The sequence below is a fragment of the Gymnogyps californianus genome, chromosome 2 (genome assembly GCF_018139145.2).
Source record: "Gymnogyps californianus isolate 813 chromosome 2, ASM1813914v2, whole genome shotgun sequence".
In the NCBI taxonomy this organism is placed as follows: Eukaryota; Metazoa; Chordata; class Aves; order Accipitriformes; family Cathartidae; genus Gymnogyps; species Gymnogyps californianus.
This window is the reverse complement of record NC_059472.1, coordinates 152,850,330-152,872,725: the sequence shown is the minus strand read 5'-3', so window position 1 is coordinate 152,872,725 and position 22,396 is coordinate 152,850,330. Positions and strand designations below refer to the sequence as shown.

General features: G+C 40.2%; 1 protein-coding gene across 15 annotated transcripts in view; it reads left to right on the top strand.

Moving 5' to 3' along the window:
• PARD3 (par-3 family cell polarity regulator) overlaps positions 1-22,396 on the top strand; it is a 462,214-nt gene that overhangs the window by 159,738 nt on the left and 280,080 nt on the right. The gene's annotated exons all lie outside the window — the stretch shown is intronic.

The following is a 22,396-nucleotide window of genomic DNA, read 5'->3' as shown; positions in this document are numbered from 1 at the left end:
TTTGTAAAAGCAAATGATGTTCATAGTGAAGTATTTAGTAGACAGTTGTACAAGCATGTTGTGCATGTACAGCTTCCCAGCATGGTTTAGGATTGTACTAGTTTGTGCCAGTGTGACACAGATCAGCTGACTGTGCCTTTTACAAGTCTGCTGCTTTTGTTTTCATGATGTCTTTGGTAGGTGCATCAGTTCCTTAAAAATAAGATATGAGGTAATTGTAAGGTTCTCCTAACGGCTGGAGGGTGAGCATCTCCCCAACACGCTGGTCAGAGGAGTCTAAGAAATTGCTAAGAGCTAGCTGGAAATGATGCTCTCCAGTGATGTATTTGCTCAAGTGATCTGTATCATATATTTTAGTAGGACTCTCAGCATCGGTTTCATATTTGGGTCACAGAAGCAGACTATGGGGAAAAAAAAAAGGTCTAGATGAGAATATTATGAAGCAAGTGCACAGCTGGCTGTGAAGATGTACTAAAAATGTAGAGGAGCAAAGAACTTGCTGCAGCTTCACATCGTTTACCCAGCAGCATGGCTGTTGCTCTGAGGTTCCCTGTGTGCATGTGTGTCCTTACCCTGCAATAAGCACAAGTTTATTCCTCGCAGGTAAGAGCATGCATGCGGACTTTCACTGGGAATTCGTTGATGTATTAAAGTTCATGACCTTGCTTGCCTTTGAATTTGTGTATTCTGCTTTCTGAGTAGTTTTTAGTAGTTCACTGGCAAATTAGTAGGACATATCAAGTATAGTCCCTGAGGGCTCTCTTAGGTTAAGGACTGTTCAGTATTTTAATAAATCTGAACTGGAATGTAGAGTATTGCATAAAAAACTAAGATGGAGTTTCAAGCACTTTGGATGTCAGGGTTTCAGTTCAGCATTCACTTCATACATTTATAAACTTTTGAAATCAGTGAGATGTGCACAGTCACTGCATCTAGAAAGAAAAAAGCCATTTGCAAGGCAATACTAGTGAACAGCTAAGTACAGAGTACTGCGAGAAGGATCCGGGCATTATAGTGCATCTGGGCATTATGCCCTTCCATCAAAGGATCAAAGGCAAATGCTGTTGTGGGCTCACTGAAGTAGCTGTGAGCAGGAAGACTTAAGCTGGAGTGACCAGTTGTGGTGCCAGACTTGGAGAAATTGTAAACAAGTTGGAGAGAGCTGAAAGAGAGCAACAAGAGTTAAGATGCTTTGGAGACTATGACCAAGCATTGGAAGGACTGGTTTATTTAGTTAAGAAAAGATGAAAACTGATAATAGTAATAATACTTCAATTTTTTTTTTTTTCTCCATTTCTTCTGAGAGAAGGGCAGTTGGCATTTCCTGGGAAAAAGCCCTTTTTTGTAGCCTGTAGGCCTAAAAAATATTTTTACACCTCATGTAACAAGCAAGTCTTTGTGGGAATGGTTCAGAGGCATGTTCTGCGTGGTGCTGAGTGCTGTCCTGTGCTGTGCAGTAAGGCAGGAAGGCAACTGGCTGGTGGTGGCAGATCTGTCCTGTTCCTGGCTAAGCCATTAGGTTGTTTGGTAACCACAGGTGAGCCACTTCTTGCGTCCATTGTAAATATGTGTGTGTCTTTTCTTAGCATCTCACAATTTGAGTGTTCAAAAAATCCAATACTAAGCAAACCAGTTAAAGGTGTGAGCGCATAAATAAGTGTGTGAATTTCAAGTACTTTAAAATTGCTGTTTTAAATATGGCACTTCACTGATTTGATACAAGTATTTATCTGGAGTTTCAAATGCATATTCTGAGAATTAATTTGTTAATATTTCTGAGTGCCTTTGTTTAAAGGTTTGGAGCCCTGCATGTTAGTATGTTGGCAAAGAACTGCAGAGGTGAGTTCATATTTGTTCTGGTTTCAAAAATGATGATGGTTTCAGCACTCCCACGTATGGCCATTAGAAACTTTTTCATTCTTGTTTGTATCTCTTTGACTCCTTATTCAGCTGTGAGTCAGCTTTATATATGGAAATAAAGTCATTTTCAAATGTCGGAGAACTAAGGAAGCAAGAGATTAGAAGAGGGAGGAAGAGAGAGAGGAGTTCGTCAAAAAACAGATGTTTGGAGCTTTATCAGATGGTGTTACCTCTAAGGTTAAATAGCTGCTTACAAAATGTAGAGAAAGTCATCCACATTTATAATGAAAGATTATGGCTTTACAGGCGATGCTTGCTAAAGTCAGTCGGAGGTTTTCCACTCGCTCCACTGAGCTTTGGGTCAGGTCAGCTTTCCACGGTGAGTCTCCTCAGTCAGGAACCTTCATCGGTGACCAGCAAGTGTTCAGGTGCCTGTCGTTCCAGTGCAGTTCCAGGAATGAATTCCAAAAGATTTCCTAGCCATCATTCCCACTTTTACTTCCTTGCCAGGTTCTCAAATGTTTCCTTTACCATGTTGGATAATACGAAAAGAACCTCGAAGTGGGGCTTGCACTGAGCTGTTGGCAGCTGAATAAGGAAGGTTTCTCATACATCGGAGTTTGAGGAGAAGATTTAGCAAAGTCTGTTTCCTCACCTTCTGGTGCTCTCGCCATTCAGGAATTCTTATCGCATTTATCCCTGTAGCTCTATCAAGGATGTGATTATTTTGAAGCCAGAGTTATTGAATCAAAAAAATCAGTACCAGGTGCTGCTTTCTTCCATGAGGCTAAATTTGTTCTTTCTACAGCACAGTTCTGACTTGAGTGATTTCCAGTTGGTGTTTTCTCCAAGCGTAGTGCTCTGCTGTTAATTTGGGATTGTTGAGCAGTTTAAAAACCATGTGTTTTTGATGAGGCCGTGACACGTTTGTAAAAACAAATGGATTTTAAACTGCTTAGGTTTCTAAATTAACCTTTAATATCTTCAATCTTCTCAGTGTACCATCAAGCAAAATACTGTAGCTTCTAGTAGGATTAAAAAATCCCTGAAACCAATAAAATAAAGAATTTTAGAACTTAGTGGATTCTCTACAGGAAACCTAAGTAATCATGGAGCATTTCAAGATGTCATTCCATATGGTGAAGGCTTCTATCTTTAAGTACTGATAATGGGGAGTAATAAAAATATAGTATTGTATCTGATACCTGGTGGTATTTTGTACCATAGCTACAGAACGTAGTACAAGAGAGATAATAAGGAAGGGTTATGAAGATGTGAAGTATTGAATTTGAATAGTTTAAGAAGTCAGGTTTGGATATTAGTCTAAATTTGACATCTTAAATAGATTTAATGATCACTTGAACAAGAAGCTATTACGGAAATCACAGCTGTGTTACAAGAAGGTTTCGATACGCATGTGTGGTGGTGGTGGTGTTGCTGGGTTTTATTTTCCCCTTCTTTAAATGAAAGGTAACCTTTTCCTTAAGGGAACTGTATTTTTATATATACAAAAGTGTTATGCCATTTTATCCAATCAAACATTATAGCGTAGCTGCTCAAGTCCATTGTATTGTGGTATCATGGGTTTAATCCCTTTGTGATAAAGCTATTTGTTTATTGAAAGAGTTTGTCGTCCCACATGTATCAATAAGTGTAATAACTCTTTCTGTAGATAATTTCTTGATTACTCGTCTATTTCTTGTTATTTCATTGTAAGCAAACAAGAAGGAGCACAGTGAAGGCAAAGGAACATGAATCTGAAATGCGTAGGGAATGCTTTTTCATGGTACAGACAACCACCCTGTGAATTTTTTTACTTTATGGAGGCATATGTACATATTACACTTCTTTTTATCCAACAGTTTCTAAAAACCTTGTGCAGTATTTATAGGTACTTATTCTGAAATGTGATAAAACAGTATGCTTCAAGGCATCCTTAATATCCAGAGCCACCAGTCCATGAGAGTAACTGGTATCCTGGTTGTGTTTTGCTTTGCTTGGAGGCGACAGCATTGGTCTCTGGGAGGGTGGACTACTGGCATAAATTACTCGTAGACAATTTGCCAACAGGAGAGGATGCAGAGTTTGTCAAATGTACTTAATTATTCACTCAGTCCTAAGCGGGATGATCTTACGGGAAGGGTGTTGTGATGCTGGGGGCTCTGTGCCGTGCTGTCTGCAGGGTTATCCTGTGTTCAATGCAACAGCTAGTGCATGCACACCGCCCCCCAAGCATGGCGATATTTTTGACCACAAGACCAAGACGGCAAGATGTTATACTTAAAGTATATAATTAATTAGGCTAAACTTGTACTTCAGTGAGAGCACTGTTGCTTGCTTTTGTTCTTAATTCACAAGGAATCTTCTTGCTCCCTTCTTTATTGCATTTACAGCACATGAACTCACGTATTCTTTTTTCAGATGGGGATTTGTTTTGGAGATAGACCATCTCTTTTGGTGATTACTGGGAAAAAGTTGCTTTAAATTCTGTGTCTTTTTGACATGTTCTTTTGAGGGGGATGAAACAGGGACAGATGGCTGCTAGTTGAATAGGCTTGTTTTTTAGTTTGTTTTTTATTTACTCTCTCATGCACTGAAAAGGACTGAAAGATGATACAGAAATAAAGGAGTGGATGAGAAATAACTTTCCATTAATTTATTGCCTTGTTTCATACTTTTAAAAAGATAAAATTTGTTCTTTCTCCCACCCATCTCTTGTTGTAAATCTGAAATGAATTGTGTAAGAAAGATGAGCTCCAGCTTCAGAAATGCTGTGGGTTCATGTTGGGGCAGATTAAGCATTTAGGGTGAGAATCAAGCATATGTATTTAGAAGAACTTTTCTCCAGAGATTTTGGCCCCCAATAGCACTGGATGCTGTGGAGGTGACAAGCCTGGCTTGAGCCTGTGAACCCGGTCTGAGCCAAGACGAGGCACGAGCCCACCGCCTGCTCTCCTGCCGGCACGGCTCAGCTCAGCTCAGTGCAGCTCAGTGTCCCTGACCGGTTCGCAGGCAGGGCCCCTTCATCTCCCCCTCTGTGACACTGCGGGGGCAGATGGGGTCCCCCATTGTGACACAGCAGCCACCTCACTGGGTGGGCTTTCACCACTCGGGCTGATGCCAGAGCTTGGCTGTTTGGGAGAGGAGATGGATGTGAACTTGGGCTGTGTTCCAAGTCCGTTTCTTGCCTCCGTTATGGATTTAGGTAATTAATTCTGTCAACATTTTTGGATTTACAGAAACTGAAGGTAATTGTATATGCGGGAAAGGAGTTGGGGACCATGTGGGTTTACAAACAAAAGCAAAAAGTGGTGCTTAGGTTAAGATAAAATATTTGTACTACTACTTGCATGCATACAGTAAAGGGCTGTACAAAGACAGCAATACCAAGCTATTGTGTTAGCTTATGAAATTGTGCATCTGAGTTGAGGACTAGGCTTCTCAAAGCAAACTTTGATCAACCATTAAAACCTTATCCCAAGGGGCTGGATTTGTTTCAGCTCTCTGTACAGCACTTTTCACAACTGGAAGTAAAATTAGGACTCTTTTGGCAATTGCTGGGCAACAGCTGATTCCACGCAGACACAACGGATGAGGTTAATATCAACACACTTCAGGTTCTGCATCTGAGCTAAATACCCGAGGCAGCCCAATTTCTCATTCCTGGAGAGGAATGGACACCTTTAGAGTGAGTTCATCTGGCATGTTTTACAGTTTATTTCAGGATGAGATGGAGTATGGCCTAGACTAGCTGCACTGGCTAATCGCCATTGATGGGAGACAGACAGAGTTGACTAGTTCTGAAAGAGATATCTGTGGATCCCATTCTGCATGTGATTTACCTGGCACCGTAAAAGTAAATTTTTATATGAAAGATTTTTTTTCTTTATGAAGTAGGATTTTGCCTTTGTTGCCTTAAAAATGGTCATTTGTATATTTGGAAGAGAAAGGCTAAGTGGCGTTTTACAAAGGCAACTGCTTCTCAGTTTGACCCACAGAGCAATTTTACATGGCCCCAGGAAGTTCCTACACAGCCATAGTTATGCTTGGGAAATATATTTGGGACGTGGACAGTATGTCATGAATGCAGATAGTCCCATGTTAACTTTTTTCAGACTAAAATTGCATTTGAGAAACTTCCATGGAATTTTATAGTTAAACCAGCAGTGTCATCTGCCTTGGGTCTGACACTGGTACCTAGTCACTTTATTCGGTACTTTACCAACTCGCAAATTGGTAAACCTCTTCTTGCCACGCGTTCTCAGACCTTGAAGCATAACAGGTCATGCCATGTGGCACTGAAAAACCAGCCTAAATCTGGGGGAACAAGCATGACACAGAGTTAATGAGCACTGAAGGACTTGAGTTGTCTTTATTGCTCTATGCAGTTCAGTGCCTCTGTACCCCCTTCCCTCACACACCGTGCAGCATCTGGGTATTACGGCCATCCTGCCCTTACTGCTGTTCAGGGTAACCTGGCTCCCTGTGGCCTTGGGAGAGGAAAGCTCTCTGTATACATGCTCAGCTTCTGAATAGGTGGCTGGGGAAAGGAGCCGTCCCTCGAACATAGGCTATTAAAGTAAATGCCTTTGCAGGTTTACAGACAGAGTAACCGTGAGCAACAACTGCTAGACTGTTTGAAATGAAATAACATTTGAAGCAATGCTAGCAGTTCATTTTTAGTAGATTATAAAATAATAAAATTATGTTCACCGGTTTCTGACAAGTTACAGAATGGACACAAGTGCCTTGTTAACCAGTCCTTGGCAATATACAAATTAATCTTTCCATGATTTTGGTAAGTACTCTCTTGATCTCTCTGCTTTTGGACTTTTTGGAACCAAAACCTCAGAAATGTTTTCTGTGTATGAAAGCTTTCTCCACCAAATATAAAAATGACATTAGCTTCTTCTATTCCAACCCATTTTAAGCTCTGACGTTTAAGACCTTCATTAGATGACAGAGGGATTTTAGGTCAAGCACTGCCTGACTTTCACGATGATTTCCATCTGAAGGGTCTTGCATAGTGAAGTCTCTTCATGTTTTATTTAAAATTTTAGTTGGGCTCTTGACTCATGGAAAAATAAATAAAAATGAAGGGCTTACTAGGAGTGCTGCGGTGAAAAAATTATGGAACTGCTTTTTCAAATGAACTGCGTGACTTTTATCTGTGAGAAATATCCATTAAGTCAGCGAATAAAGTTACTGCTCTAGTTTGACATAGTAGGCAATATTTCTGTGAGTATTGTACATGTAGATGATTTACCTCTACCTGTGTTTTAAGTCCACCTTTAAAGTAATAAAACATAAGTGGGCAAAGTCTTCCCGTAATCCTGCTTTCCCATAGGTCTTTGCTATGTTGCTTAAAACGTAACATTACAGTGAAATAAGTATTTTCATTTTGTCCACCCATGAGGGTAGGGGGAAATTTGTTTGCAGTTATTGCTGGTATTGAGATAGTATTTCTAGTTAGCACTTCAGCAGTGACCAGGGGTGTGGGATGTGTAGCTGAAGGCTCAAGGAGAAGGTCTCTGACAGAGCACTGGCTCCGTGGTGAGCAAGGCTCTCTCCAGGAGCCAGAGGAGGAGGAGAAGAAGCCGCGTGTAAGCAGTAATGGAGGGAAAGAGAAGAAAACTGAACTGTTTGAAAATCTAGCCCCCAAAAAGTGAAGGGTGAAAAAGCTTCAGTGAAACTGCAGCTGCGAATATGCATAGAAGTTTGTTTATTACAGCTTTGTCTGCGTATTTCTTGTGTTAGCTGAAGAGTTTACCCTAAATTGTGTGTGTCTGTTGGCAGTTCATCTATGCAGTAGTACGTTGTGGTGGCAGCAAATCCAGAAAGCCCGTGGAAGATGAGAGTACCGAAAAAGTGCATGCTTGAGCCGTATCGTTGGTGGCACTGGGAGCGAGCGGTTGCACTCCCGAGGGTGCAGGCAGCGGCTTTGCTGCATGGCAGCAGGACGGCCGTGCCCGGGAGCGTTCCCCAGACTGCAGGCAGGGGAGCGGTGCTCAGGGCAGCGGGCTCTTTGCCAGGGTCGGACCCCGCAGTCTTCTCGTTGCAGCACGTGGCTGCCCAGGTACACACGCAGTGGGATGAGCTCATGGAGGAGCGCGGTGCGTGCACGTGTAAAGTCGTTTGTGCTTTTATAATAGAATTTCCTTAAAGTTCTCAATGGCTGTGAGTTCGGGGTAGCATTGTAATACCAATATTTATGCGCAGTTTACCTGGTGGGACTGCTGGTGTACAAGCAAGCTTCTGGGAGTCTTACTTCATTCTGCATTTTACCAGACTGATTTTGTGGATGTGAATTCTTTGCATGGGATTCCTATTACGGGCTGAATTGAATATTAAATTACTCCTCAAACCCTCAAGGCAGTACATCAACTTCACTTATACTGAGCAATTTGTGCTGTGCTGTATATGCCATGTACCAGCTTCAGTTTCTGAATTCTCCCAGGGCTAGGATTTTGCTCCATTCATTTCCATTTTTCTTTTTCAAGTTGGAATGTTTTACTAAGGGTGAAAAATATTTTTAATGAAGTATTTTAATTTGTTCTCATGTTATGGACTTGTATTCCCCCCCCTCCCCTCATCATCACCAGATGTTCTAAATATTTTCAGAGTACATGTGCTTTCAAGGTTTTTCTGCAAATCCAATCGTGTTTAACAGGCACTGAGTCCTTGTGAATCAATGTTGTGTTTTTCTCTACTTTATGCCTCCCAGATCTGGCAGATGTCTTGAGTTCTAGGACAAGAGATTTTTAGTGTTTTCTGTCTGAAAGCAGATAAGATTGGTACATAGTTAGAATTTCTTCAGAAAGGAACAGAGTTTGAATTCTATGGCAGGAAGGCATTTCATCGACCACATGTTTTGTAGAATTTAGTAAGTAATTAAGTCCAATAATGCATCTTATGCTGTATCAAAAGTGATTGCTTTTGTAAGGAAAGCTGTACTTGTGTTTTTACTTCACTTTTCCTCTTTTTTTTTTTTTTTTTTTTTAACTTAAGTGAGTGGCATATGTAACATGTAAAGAAAATATGGTGTTTGCTTGATCTTGCCTTGGAAAAAGTTCTTGATCTTAAAGTCACAGTTTTAGCAAGATGGATGGTAATTTTCACTCATAGATACTTGTGCTTAATTCAGAGTTTAATTTTCACCTTGACCAGCCAAATTAAATGTATTTGTTTCATTTTAGCCATAACTATTTTCTTACTTCTTTCACTTGCACTGCAATATAAATTGTTTGTTCTGTGTTTCCTTTCTTGATTTTTTTCCCCACTATTTTTTCTGTCCTTTGCTTTAAGACACCTGAAGGGTCATTTTTAACAATGAAAAGTGAGGAAATGTCAAAGGTAGGACTGCTGATTAAGGCTCTTTGTGTGCTCTGTGCTTTCTGTCTGTACTTATCAAGCTGCAGAATGTGAGATGCTCAGCATGTGTGACGGGGATGAGGCTTTAACCTGAGAGAAGGTTAGCTGGTGACTTGATGCTCCTTCCTTCTGTTTCCATTTGCTGACATCCAGATTGAGAACCCGGTGCAGCTGGGTTAACTTGATGCCTCATGGAAATTTTAGAAAGGAGACAACCACTTCATATCAGCCTGTGATCAGAAACAGAGGGAGAAAGGAAAAGAGAAGGCATGAGGAATTAAAGAACAAAGAAAAGAAGAAGGAGGAAGAAAAAAAAAAGAAAATAGGAGCTAGTGGCAGGGAATGCTTACCTCCCTGGGGACAAATAAAAATACATAACTGTTTCCTTGATGTTACTTTGCCATATAAACAATTACCCTAGGAGCCATGTAAATGATGTATGATTATGAGAGAAGTGAGTAGGTTTCTGCTGCCCTCCCTCTCTCCCTTTCTTTTTCTTTGCAAAACTATCTGTAGAATCTGAGACCTGGTCCATGCCAGAAACTGCAAAAAAAAGTTAGACATGAAAAGGAAGGATAATCCCACATGATTATACTTTTGTTATTTCTCAAGTGTTAATCACAAAATGAAAAATGGTATTGTGTGTAATCTTAGATTTGTATAAGTGCGTGATGACATTTTGAATTACCTTTCCTGAAACACAAACTGTGGATGTCTCAGACGTAGAAGACATTCACTGAATTGCAGAGCTTTAGAAATGACAGTCCTGGGGCTTTGATGGATTCTCTGTCTCCTGAAGTCTTGAAATTAAAGTCAATATTTTTCTGTATTTCCAACAGAAGTTAAAAGACTAAATGCAGACATTATTGCATGGTGTACCTGGGCTTATATAGGTGTTTGACAGGATGATCACAGGGTGTCTTCAGGATTTGAGTTATGAGGCTTGTTTGGAGTCTTGCCGTGGTGCTGCAGTGTGTGTAGCAAATGATTCTTCACGTACTTGGACTTGTGCTTTTCTCATTTAACATTCTTCTGTATTTGTTTTCTTAACATTTTCCTTTTTGGTGCAGTTTTTCCAGCTGCACTCTCTCTCCCTGTTTACGGTATCCATTCCAGCTGGTTCTGTAGTCTTCCCATTCCGTCTGCCACAGCCTGTCTTTCTCTAGCTATACTGCTGTAATACTGTTCTCTCCTGCAAACCCTCCAGCAACCTGTTTTCTTGTTCATCCATGCCCTGTTTTGTTTGTAGGCGGAGAGTGTGGGGGTTTGAAAATTTTTGTTGTTGTTGTTGGGGTTTTTTTAGGAGAAAAAGCATTAGCTTTAAAGGTTTTTTGCATTTGTTTTTTGATTCAGCTCTTCCTTAGTGCGGACTAAGGAGGATGGACAGCATCTGGTTCCATCACCATGGCTTGGGCTGGTCTCATTCTCCTGCAGGACTGGCTGGCGACAGAGCTGTTACCCAGGAAACTGGGACTGATAAAAAATTCTGCATTAACTTTTTACACTTTCTTGGCCCTTTAACAGGAACTGATCTGGTTTGGCTTAGCTAAAAAATGGACATCTTGAGCCCTTTTCTTCCCAGAGTATTTATCCTCTTTACCGTACTTCATGGCCAACTGCTGGTGTAGCTGTACCACAAAAAATTCCTGAGACTGTATTTTGCAACAATGGCTTCAAGTCTGGTCTGACTTAATTAGTGGGAAAAAAGAGCTTATATCTCTGGCTGTGTTAGGGGGCTTCATGCTGTTGTGCTGTGACTGCTTATTGTTGAACCTTCAATGCAGAAGACAGTTTACCTTACAGATTTTTTTTTTTTTTGAAAGAAAAATAGGTTAAAGATATAAGCCACCACATAAATGCTAAGTATGGTTACAAAATGCAAAAATTATGATGAAATAAAATTCTGTGAGGAAAGCCATGCAAGAATGCCTGTGGGCCTAGGTTTTTATTCCTTTGCTTTTACAGTGAGTGACTGAAAATGCTTATGCAATATTAATTCAGGATATACAGCAAATTGGCCTTTGGAAGCATTCAATTTTCTTCATAATTGTTCTCCATTCACTTGGCCGACTATCAGTAATTTCAGGGAATTAGAGATGCTCCTTTTAGAAGTTTCTAGTGAACTCTTAAGAATTGTCAAACAATAACAAACCTGCCACTTAGGCAGCAATTTTCCCTCTCGCTGTCCTCACGCTAATGTTAGATCGCTGTGTGGAAAGGCTAGACAAGCAAACTGCCATGTAGTAAATCAGTAGGAAAATTTTTTCAGCTTCATGCTGCTGAGTGAATTTTGATACAAGAGTTTTTGTGGTTTTGTTCATTGAAAGACTTTTATCCTCTAGTTTGGGTCCAGGGAGGTTGTTTTTTCTTGATAGCAAGATCTGCAAAAGTATATTTTGTTAAAGAACTTAATACTATATTTTTGTGGATTAAGCCTGTATTTCTTTAGTCATCTCCAGGGGAGTCCCACAAGAATGTAATTCAAAGCGTGTGATGTCCAGGCCTTCCCTTTTCCTCGGCTGTAGAATGAAAAGGGAAACAAAATTGTTAAAACTCCTCAGGAATGGGGTTGGGAAGTGCCATTTACTGAAAAGGTGGCTTTCTGTCCTCTCTGGCTGTGTCACAGGACTTCCTAAAGCACAAAGCGTGCGCAGGGACAAGAGCTGCAAACCTTCTGTGGTCACAAAGGGCTGTTGGGAGGGGCTGTTTGATGGGGATGTCTGTGACAGCGTGATTCAGTGACCCAGTGGGGTATGTTATGTACCTACCTGTAGGTTATGGATGTGCTAAGCATCGTCATCTCTCTGTCTCTTGATCTGTCTCTCCCTGTCTCCTGGAGTTAGCAGGCCAAGGGGACCAACATCCCAATGCTGTCCCCGTTCCAACCAGGAGTGAGGAGTGTGGACATCTGAATGAGTCTGGGCTTTGGTGGTTTTGGCTCCTGTTCCTCTCAGTGTAGCTGCTTCCCAGCCCTGCTGAGGTGCTGCTGCTGAAGAGGAGCAGCAAAGCTCTCAGAAATGTTTAACTACTTTTCCCTCCAGCTATGCGGAAACAGCAAAAATGATTACACTTGATCAGTGTTTTTAGTCCAGTAGTCATATTTGAGATAACCCAACTGCTTCTGAGGAACATGAGAGCAACCTTGCTTTACACAAACGGTTTTGGTAATCTCAGAAAACCCAAATGTACCTGTTTGGTTTATTTTAGTCTGCCCGACGTTAGAATTGCAGTAGTAATCACACAAGAAGTACAATAATGGTTGTATTTCAAGAACTAATAAAAACTGGGGGAGGTGAGTGAGGAGTGCTTGATGCTGAGCATGGAACAGGGAGCAGCCCAACCCCTCCTGTCCAGCAGTGTGTTTTGTAATACCTGCGTCTGAGAGTCATTCCTCCGCGAGCAGCCTTTCCTCTTGCTGGCTTCTGCGTGATGAAGAGCAGCCCCTCTCTTAGAAATGTTCTGTTGTGGAGAGGAGGGGACACCTTCTGTTATTAAGATTCAGACTTGATTTCCCACATATGCTTCGTCTTGGCTCCCTTTTTAAACTTTTTGAGGAGGTTAGCATTTTGCATATGTGTTGCGTGACCAATGGATAAGTTTTCTCTGTTCTAAAATTGAACTTGAGTCTAAGAGAAGGGGTGTTAAACATCCTTTGGAAGTATTTTTAAATGCTTTAAAAATGCATAAATCCAAATCTCATCTGAGACACAAAAGTGAACAATGTCATGAATTAATAACTTTTAAAATAGTTTTACAAATTCCAGAGAAGAAACACAAAGTAATAACTTGTTCTCAGAAAGCTATTTAGTTTCAGAAACATTTAAGAAATACTTTTAGTGTTTATGTGAATGATATGGAAGATAATGTTTCAGTTTCTGTACAGACAAGATCCCAACTAAAACTAATACATGTCTGTATGAATACAGATTTACTTTTGTAAAACTTTTTGACCTTAAAAAACATCTGCATGAGGGTTCTCTGTTTTAAATAGCCTTTTTATTTGTAGTGATAAGTATCTTAGATATTATTTAATGGGGTAGATTTGTTGACATCTCATATGAAATATTAAATAAACTGGCTCTCATATAGTTGTTAAAATACTCTGCCTTCAGAGATTGCATAAACATAGATAACTAAACAATAATAAGCTCTTTTTCTGCTCTCTTATTTTACATGAAATTCAAGATAGCTACTTTTATTGACCAGTAAAGTAGTTTTTAGTCAGAAGCACCATGTTTAATGTAAAAATAGTGTAGTTTGGCAAAACACATGTGAAATTTCTTAGAGTTAACTTTCAGATTTTGAACTAAGCACTTCAAAAAACAGAGGTGGTTTCCTGCTAGAAACACATTGACTGCTTGATGCACACTGCAGAGAAGTTGATGATCTGTGAGAGCCTACAGATGTTCTACTCGCAGTCGTTTGTGCGTCTTCCCCGTGTGCTGTGTACAAACCTCATAAGGATGCATGGATTGAAAAATCAATATGCTAGGGAGGTCTTAATACCAGAAACCTTTCTAAATTCCAATGTAAGATAAAAATGATGATACTAAAACATGTTCCCTAAAATCCATTGCTCTCAGGTGGGTTAAAGAAATAACTCCCATCAGTACAGGAGATGGCTCTCTTCTCCTGTGGCTTTCTTTTAGTGGTTATGCAAGATAACTTTCTTCCTTTTGAGGAGTGGAAAATGTCTGAATTGCATTTCACAGAACCTTTGTGGACAACTTAAGTTAAAAAATATTATTACAGTGAATTTTATTTTTGGTTGTAGCAGCATCATCTTATAGATATGCAGCTACAAGCTGGGTAGGGGAAGCCCATGGATGCTGAGGATGGGTCGCCATAGTGCTCTTACAGCTGTCCTTTGCATCCTGACTGTGGCATCAAAGTGCAGCTTGGGCACTCATCCAGAAAAGTTGTTGACAGTTGGATGGGTAGTGACCCTTCCATGTTCCTGCTTTCTCCTGGGTATATTTTCTCATTGACTGAGGTTGTTAGCCTTGACGCTGCAGGGGCTGTGTCTGGGTGTGTGGCACTTGGGGAAGTGAGTACTCTGTCCATCAGCCACATGCAGGCAGCCCTGGCCACAGCCTCATGTGGACTAGAGGAACTGTAGTTCCTTTGTTTCCCTGGTTTCTCTTCTGTCTGTCCTCAGTAGAGGTTTTGTCAACTTGTTATCTTTCTGCAGGGAGGCCTTGGAGAAAGCGATGTGTATGTAGTAGTAGCACAAGGCACTTACCTGGGTTCAGGTGCAGAAAGAGGCATTCAGTTGCCCGATCAGTTGTAACAGCATTTTTCTTCTGCTCTGTGGAAAATGCTATGTGTTTGACAAGTTTTGCAGGTTACTGTTGTCCAGCAGACTACTTGCAGGGCATTTTCTGGGTAACCTGTCTTGGGCTATTGGTTTTCCTTTGAATCTGTTGGGATTCCTTGTGTTCAAGCAACAGCCTCGAATTATTCATGCTAATGGGACAAGACCAAGTAATATATGCTGGCTGTACTCTCCTTTTCTCATTTCAGTGTATCAATACATTTTGGGCTGCAGAACAATAAATACCTTATTCATCTCCTTTGAAGAATGAAACAGAATGAAAACTCGTTAATAGTATAAAATGAATAATAATCATCATAATTTAAAAAATATGTCCGCCTCATGTTCCCTTTCTGCATGCAGATATTTGAAATTGTTGTAGCGCATTCTAGGATGAGACGAGGAGGGAGGCTTGTGGTGTGGAGACAGCTTGGAAAAGTTAGCTGCTGGGAACCTGACAAATTCTGGCATGAAGTATATACCATAGTATTTCAGTAAATATCTTCTGTTAGTTCTGGCTAAAGCTGTTTCTCCACTACGAAAGATGATCTTCATCTCTGGGCTAGAACCAATCACAAATTATAATGAAAATTGGCAACTGCAAGCATGAAAAGTCATTGATCCAAAAATTCATGAACTGTCTTTCATGTAGTGAGATTTATTTTTGAACTTCAGCTGAGGCTCTTTCTATTTGCTTATTCTTGGTTTTGAACTTTTAGGAATAGTTTTTGACTCTCTTCAGCCTTGGCAATGTGAAATAAAAAAAAGGAGTGAGAGGTATGTAATTAAGCATGCAGCGTAACCACATGTTTCCAGGCTTGTAAAAAGGAGGAGAGGAAGGGGGGGTGGGGGCAGGAAAAAAGAAAAAGAAAAGAAAAAAAGGTAGATGTTGCCAAAGTTTCTCCAAGGTGTAGAAAATTTTCTACGTTTCCAGAAGACAACAATTCAGGCTGCCTGTTGTTGTAAGGGACTTTGTAAAGTACATGTAAAGATAGACAGGAATGCTCAACTTTGCACATGCTTCAAGCAGCAGCTAGTCTCCTACTGCTCATGAGGCATGGTTTTAGAAAAGAAGGGAATATAGTTTATTATTATAATCTGTTTCTAGTAAACAAGAAGAATTAAAGATGTCTGTTGGTCTGTCACCCCTTGGAGAACAGCAGATGTTCTGTTTTATTGTCCCATTGTGGGCATTATCCAAACAATTTAACTAACAACTTCCAATGTAGTCTAAATTGTCTTACTCCCTATTTGGCTACTGGGAACACTGGAGTTTTCTGCCGAAAGTGATCTTTAACCTTGAGAGTTGATGAGATGATTTCAGCATGTTGTGCTGATAGCTGGAGCTTCTTATTCCCCACTCATGTAATTGGAAAGAGCTAGTTTGGATGCCATCAGGTTTGTGTAGTCCCCAAACTTCGCAGCTTCCCGGACCGTTCTCCAGCCTACCCCAAATGAAAGGTCAGGCACAGCATTGTATCGTCTTGCAGAGAGCCGCACTATCAGCCCTCCCATGTCATGGGCATGGCAGCTCTGCTGCCATGCATCCCCTGTGGATGAGGAGGGTTGGTGGCATTTCATCTCATTACTTAAACACGCAAATACTTGATTTGTCTTCAGGGATTCAGCTTGATACTTGTAGCTGAATGACAGAAAATAATATTCTTGAGATCTTTATGCTCTGTGCTTTGCCTTCGAGCTGTATTAGTCCCTGCGTGCAGAAGAGCCTTCTGCTAAAAATTGTCTATTTGAGCACATGGGGTGGCATGACATGGCCTTTACCTAGTTCTGCTTGAGGTCTTTTACTCTTCTTGGTCATCAGTGGCAGATACGAGCTCAGCGAAACGTTAACTCACAGAGATTTGATAACGCTTTAAATGAGAGCATGTTTCATGAACGTACCAACATGTTTCTAATAATCCTAGTAAATGTTTCTGTCATGGAAACAGGAATAAATGCCATTAAAATTGCAGACACCGTTAGTCATTTTTAATAGTTGTTCAGGACTGTGTTCATTCTGTCTTATTATAGATGCTACTTGTAATTTTTTTTTGCCCTGCCAGAAATTCGGTAGCGTGCATAGAGGCTATTCCTTCCCACACTTTCTTTTTTCTTTAAATTTTGTGCATATAGCTATGAAAATGCATGCACAGATCATTTCTGACAAAAAAAAAAAAACCCTCTTTAAATGATTGTAGTCAAGTTTTCTTGGTTGTCATAACTATTGTGCTTCTGTTAAAAATCCGTCTAAATAATTTCTGTAATGAAGCTATGTGGATTTTGGGTAATGCAGGTTCAGATCCACCTCCAGGTGTTGATATCCCAAAATCGTTGCCTTCTCCAGCCTGACAGTGGCCTGTGAACTGGATGTAAGCGATCACTTTTATATCTCAGAAAAACCCCGGCTGGGTTTTTGACGATTCCTGTACTTCTGTGCAGTGGAGCGAGGCTGGAGCCGGCCATGCTCGCCCCTGCCTGCGGGGAGGAGAGGCCGGGTGCCCAGTGCCTGCTCAATGGCGAGGAGGTTCTCCACAGAAACATGGAAACATGCCAGATCAGCAGCCAAACACTTTAAAACATGGAGCATTCATCTGATGATTGGCAAAGAAATACCTCTTCCCTCACTGTTTCAAACATAAATGAGGTAAACGACCGTCATAACGTAACTTGTTCTCTGTTCACATAGTTAAGATACCAGTAGCATCCCTGCTGCCACCAGTTATTTACCATATCCTGTGTACACACTGGACTATTCGGTGATGGTCCCATTGTGATGTCTTTACTAATCCAGAAGTTTGGTTGTTTTTTCCCCCCTTCTAAGCCCCAGTAGAAATGCTATAGGTTTTCATTTCCTCGCTGTTTGCGCAGAAAACGGATGGTGGGTAGGGTTTCCTTCACTGGGCAGGAGCTGCAGAGGCGATGCTGATGGGCAGCATGGAGGCTCCGCAGCCCTCTGGGCAGTGCAGACCGGTACCTTTTTGGAAAGTCAATTAGCGCTGTGATTCATGAGCCAGTGGATGCGGCATTAGGTTCTGATGGAGAGTAGGGAAAGAGAGAGATTCCCGTACCAGCTTTGTAAGGACTTGTGTAACAACAGATCCCTTGCTAATTACACACATACCTGCTGAATTGCAATTAAGCATGTTTAACTCTTTGGCATCTGGATGTGATCCACATAGGAATTCCCACCTCACATATGAGGTGATATAGTGATGTACAAGGCTGTGTCGGCAACAGATGTTGAAAGAAAGTTTGTTCTAGGATAAATCAGAAATGGATATAGACTGACAAGTAGTTCTGAATCCCCAATATCTGGTACTGCAGAGTAATGGCACTTCTACTCACCCCTTTTCCTCCTCATATAAAGGCACAGTGGTGGCCTGGGGTCATGACATTGGCAACCACAGCAGGTTTTCTCCGGCTGAAACTCACTGATGAAAGAACAGTAACGTGTATTATATATGTAATATCATTCCTGGTTCTTCCCAACTGGGCTCTTCAAGTTACAATCTAAATCCTATTGTTGCATCTATATTTCTTCTCTTCTGTCCAAGAAAAAGTTGCAAACTTCTTCCTCTAAGTGAGCCTTTCTGAGCCTATCCAAAGCATTTAGACCATAAACAATATACAGTTTTCACATCACTGCATTATGTTCACTAACAGGAGCAATTTTACCATTCAGTTTTAGGGGGTTTTTCAAAGTGGTGGTAAGAAAAATATGTCAGCTTCCTTCCTGTGTCTCAGAGCGGTGAAGCATTATCAACTCAAAGCAGCTAGGAATTTGCTCCTGTCACTGCAAACCCTTGCCTGTACTGCAAAATGACTTGTGAATGAAGATGCAAAATACAGTGTCTTCATGATAATATAACTAAATAGCAATCATAGTCTTATTAGCAAGGCATGATCTTTGATGTAAGCAGAAAAACTTCAGCAGCAGCAGCGAGGTTGATGATATTTCTACTGTCACACAACTGTATGAAAAAGTAAGGAACAAATTTTGCAAAAAATTTTAATATCTGGGGGACTAGAAGTCCACTTTTCCTACATTTGTAGCAGTAGCGTGAAAATAAGTAAAGAGGTAATCCAGAATGTTTTAAGGGAATCCATGAAGAATGTACCCAAAAAAACTGAGACTGCAGCTCATTAAAACATACTGAAACATATTTTTTTGACAGAGACGAATAGAACATTTGTAAGATCTGACATTTTTGTCTTTTCTTTTGGCATGCAAAGATATTTGCATTTTAGAAAAAAGCCCAGAGAAAGGAGATGGAGAGGGTGTAGATAATTAAATTTTAATTTGGGTTTTAAAGATCTTTCTCTAATTAGCTTTAAAAGTCAGTGTCTAAGTAAATTGAGTTTCAAGGTGCAATCATCTTTTTCCTCCTGGATCTCAGTATTTGAAAGTAAGAAGAAAGAATATTAGAGAAAGAGAAGGAAGATTGTTATTTTAAAGCCCTTTCAAGATAAGGATTTAACATTACCTCATTATTAAAATATAACTGTGGCAGGTTGATGTTTTCTTATTTCTGAATTTCAAAGTCATTGAGCAGTCATGGTTGGGAAAATGGAAAACTTAGGTTCTATTAAAAGAAATTGAAAATGATACTGAGAAGGTAAGGACTTTTCTTCCTTCTTTTGCTTTGTAAGAAGGCTTTTTTTGGTGGCTTGGTTGCGTTCTTTTCACTGTCGTCCATTCTTCCGGAGATGATTTTTCTATGAGTCGTTTGTGATCATAGGCATGCTAATATAATGTCTTGTATCTCTTAAAGGTATGCTAGCATGCAGTGGGGTTTTGTTTGTACGTTTTACACAGCCAAGTGTATTTTCTCTACATTTGTGTGATGGTTAGGGACATATGCACACCTGTCAGATTTTGCAGGCTGAGTGTAAAGAGTCCCACGACCTGCCTCATTCATCTGCCATCTGCTAGACCACGTTGTGCATTTTAGTGCCGTGGTATGGCCTCTGCTCCGCTCCTGATGTGGCTGCCTGCCAGATCTCCAACTGCACGGGGCAGTGGTATGAGGAAAACAGAATAATTGTGATTTGTTGATTTTAATGTGTGAAAGCTTATAAATGTGCCATTTTAAAGCTAAAGAAATAAGAAAGCAGAGAACAATATTTGATAACATCGAAAATATGTCTGTGAGGAAGTACATAAGCTGTTGTTTGAAGATGAATAGCTAGAAGAATAACCGAAAACAGTTGGGTTTGTACGTGAAGTAGTTATAAATATCTGGAATTGTGTGAAGTTAACAATGATTTTTTTTCTCTGTAAGAGGAACGGCAGTCTTGTTATTTAACCAAGAGTTCTGAATGTTGAGAAATTCATTTTAGAAGTTGACGTTTTTAAGCATAAACATATTTTCAAGTAGAGACATATCTGAACTATGTCATCTTAAGCTTTCTTGTAATTTTGAAAGGGAGAGCTGTGAACACTAGATAGTTGGCATTGTAGGTGAACAATGCACAATTGATGTAATATTTGCAAATGTTAAAGCATTTGATAGAAATTTAAGCGTCTTGGAAATTCCAAGTCAATGTGAGCATAAACACTTCAGTATGGTTTGAAAATCAGCATAGAAATCTTAAACGTTGGAGGCAATCTTAGAGATTGTTGTCCAGTAGGGTGTCATGAGGATTCCTGTTAGTTTTGGTTTTATTTAACATCTTTAAATCTGGGAGAAGCAGTACAGTAAATAGTATGTTAATTAAATTTCCAATGTTGATAAACTAGGAAAGGAGAATAATATGAATGGTGGAAAGATAAATAACCCAATAGAGATGTAGTACACATACTGGAAAAATACAATTTAATTCAGCTTGAATAAATAGAAGCTAATGTATAAGAATATTGATCTAAACTGAACATTAATTCACAAGACGAAGATGCTGAAGTGAGGCTATAGAAAAAGTTTTAGGATGTCTGTGGATGTTCTGGATTGATACCATGACAATAAAGTACCCAGATGTGATTATTGTTGACTATGTATTAGTGTCAAAGTTCAAAAAAAGACAGGGAGGATACTCCTTGTAAGACAGCACTGAGGGTGTTTCATTGTATTCTAGGTGTCTTCTGAACAAGTTAAGACCAGAATAATATTTACAAAAATGAACAGCAATAGAGAATTAAGAGAGGCAGAGGTGAAGTTATGTGCTGCGTAGCACTGTTTAGGGGAGAAATGCTATAATTGTCTGTGACGTGAAAGGAAAAGATAGTTTTGTAAGTGAAGGGGAGATAACTAGTAACAGGAGGATAAACTTGGGGAAAATAATATAAATTTAGAAAAAAAAAAAAAATCTGAAGATTTTGACCAAGTAAAGAGTATTCACTTTGGGAAGTGCTGCAAATTCTTTTATTAAATAATCATTACTTAAAAGTGGAATGGATTCTAGGGAAGAGAAAAATACTGCTCTGGGCCATGAAGAGAGAGTTGGTGGTGTATATATATCTTCTTCCTTTGCTGTCATGTCCAAAAGTATGTTTCTGAAAAGATCTGCAACTGGTGGTAGCTTTGCAGTGCTACTGTTTCGCATCCCTCCCAGCAGCCATCTCCATATAGCATGCCTGAGTTTGCTTCTGCAGGATGGATGATGCAGTTGTCCGGGAAGTAGTTCTTCACCTCTCGGAACTGCTTATGGTTTTAATATTTTTTCTTTTCTAACTCAAGATGCCTACATTTGAATTGCACTGTTTTGTTAATCTTGTAGAAAAGTGCTGGCTTATGTTAGCTGCTACTAGGATTTAATGCAGGTTGTAGATAAGATCACAATCAGCTGGTTTTTGTCTCCAACTGTTTTTCTTCTGTCTGTAGTCCAGTTTACAACAGCCTCAGTGGTCTTTAGAAGTTACCATCGTCTTGTCTCTAGAGGTTTGCAAGAATGAAAGTTGAACTGATTTGGGGATTTGAGCTTTTGAAGGTCATAAGAGATGTTTGGCTCTCGCTGTGTCCAACTGAGTGGAATGGGGAGCTGAACTGAACCTACTGAAACTGGAACCAGAGCTCGGGGAGCTGTGCCGAAGTGTGAAATTCAAGGCTAATCTAAATATTTTTTAACAGATATTTCAGTTAAATATAGACAGTCTTAACTTGTAGTTTCAAGTACTTCAAGCTGAAAGAAGCAGTCCTGCTTTCCTGAGCCTCAGGATGACCCTGATTCATACTTACTCTTGGACTCCAGATGAGGATTTGAGCAGTATGGTGAGCTGGATGGGCGACATAGGCAGTAAAACTGTTGAGTCTCTCTCTCCCATCCCCAGGCTGGTTTCTTGATGCTGAGGTAGGATCTATGTGTGTCTTGTGTATACAGCACGCCCCGACGTACATACATATCTATGGGCTCACTTTCAGGAACTCTAACCTGAGCAGCTTTCTTCTTGAAAGCTACTCTTTCCCACAGAGTTTTTTGGTTTTACAGAATCATCATTTTCCCAGAGAAGACTCTAGAGTGTGGAGAGAAAAAAAAAGTCCTGTTCAGGTTTACTCATCAGTCATGGGCCTGATGGTCTGTGTGAGGTGGCCAGAAATGACCATAAGGTCATTTTTCATTTCTGTGCCTTAAATTCACTGCACACCCAATTGTACAAGCTGCCAATGGTACTGAGGAGCTGAAATATCAGTTGAAATCTTCACAGAGTAAAATTATCTTGGCTATGCTGTATAAATATATGTATGTATTTTTCTAGTCATGCCCTCCAAGCTGACATCTGAGAGGAAATTGGTATGGGAAGGTATATATTAGCTCTGCTCTGAGGGACCACCATCCTTTGCACAGAATGCCTGCATACAGGAGGACGTATTCAGGTTTATGGATGAAATTTGCCAGGTCCTCAAATGCTTTTGCTCG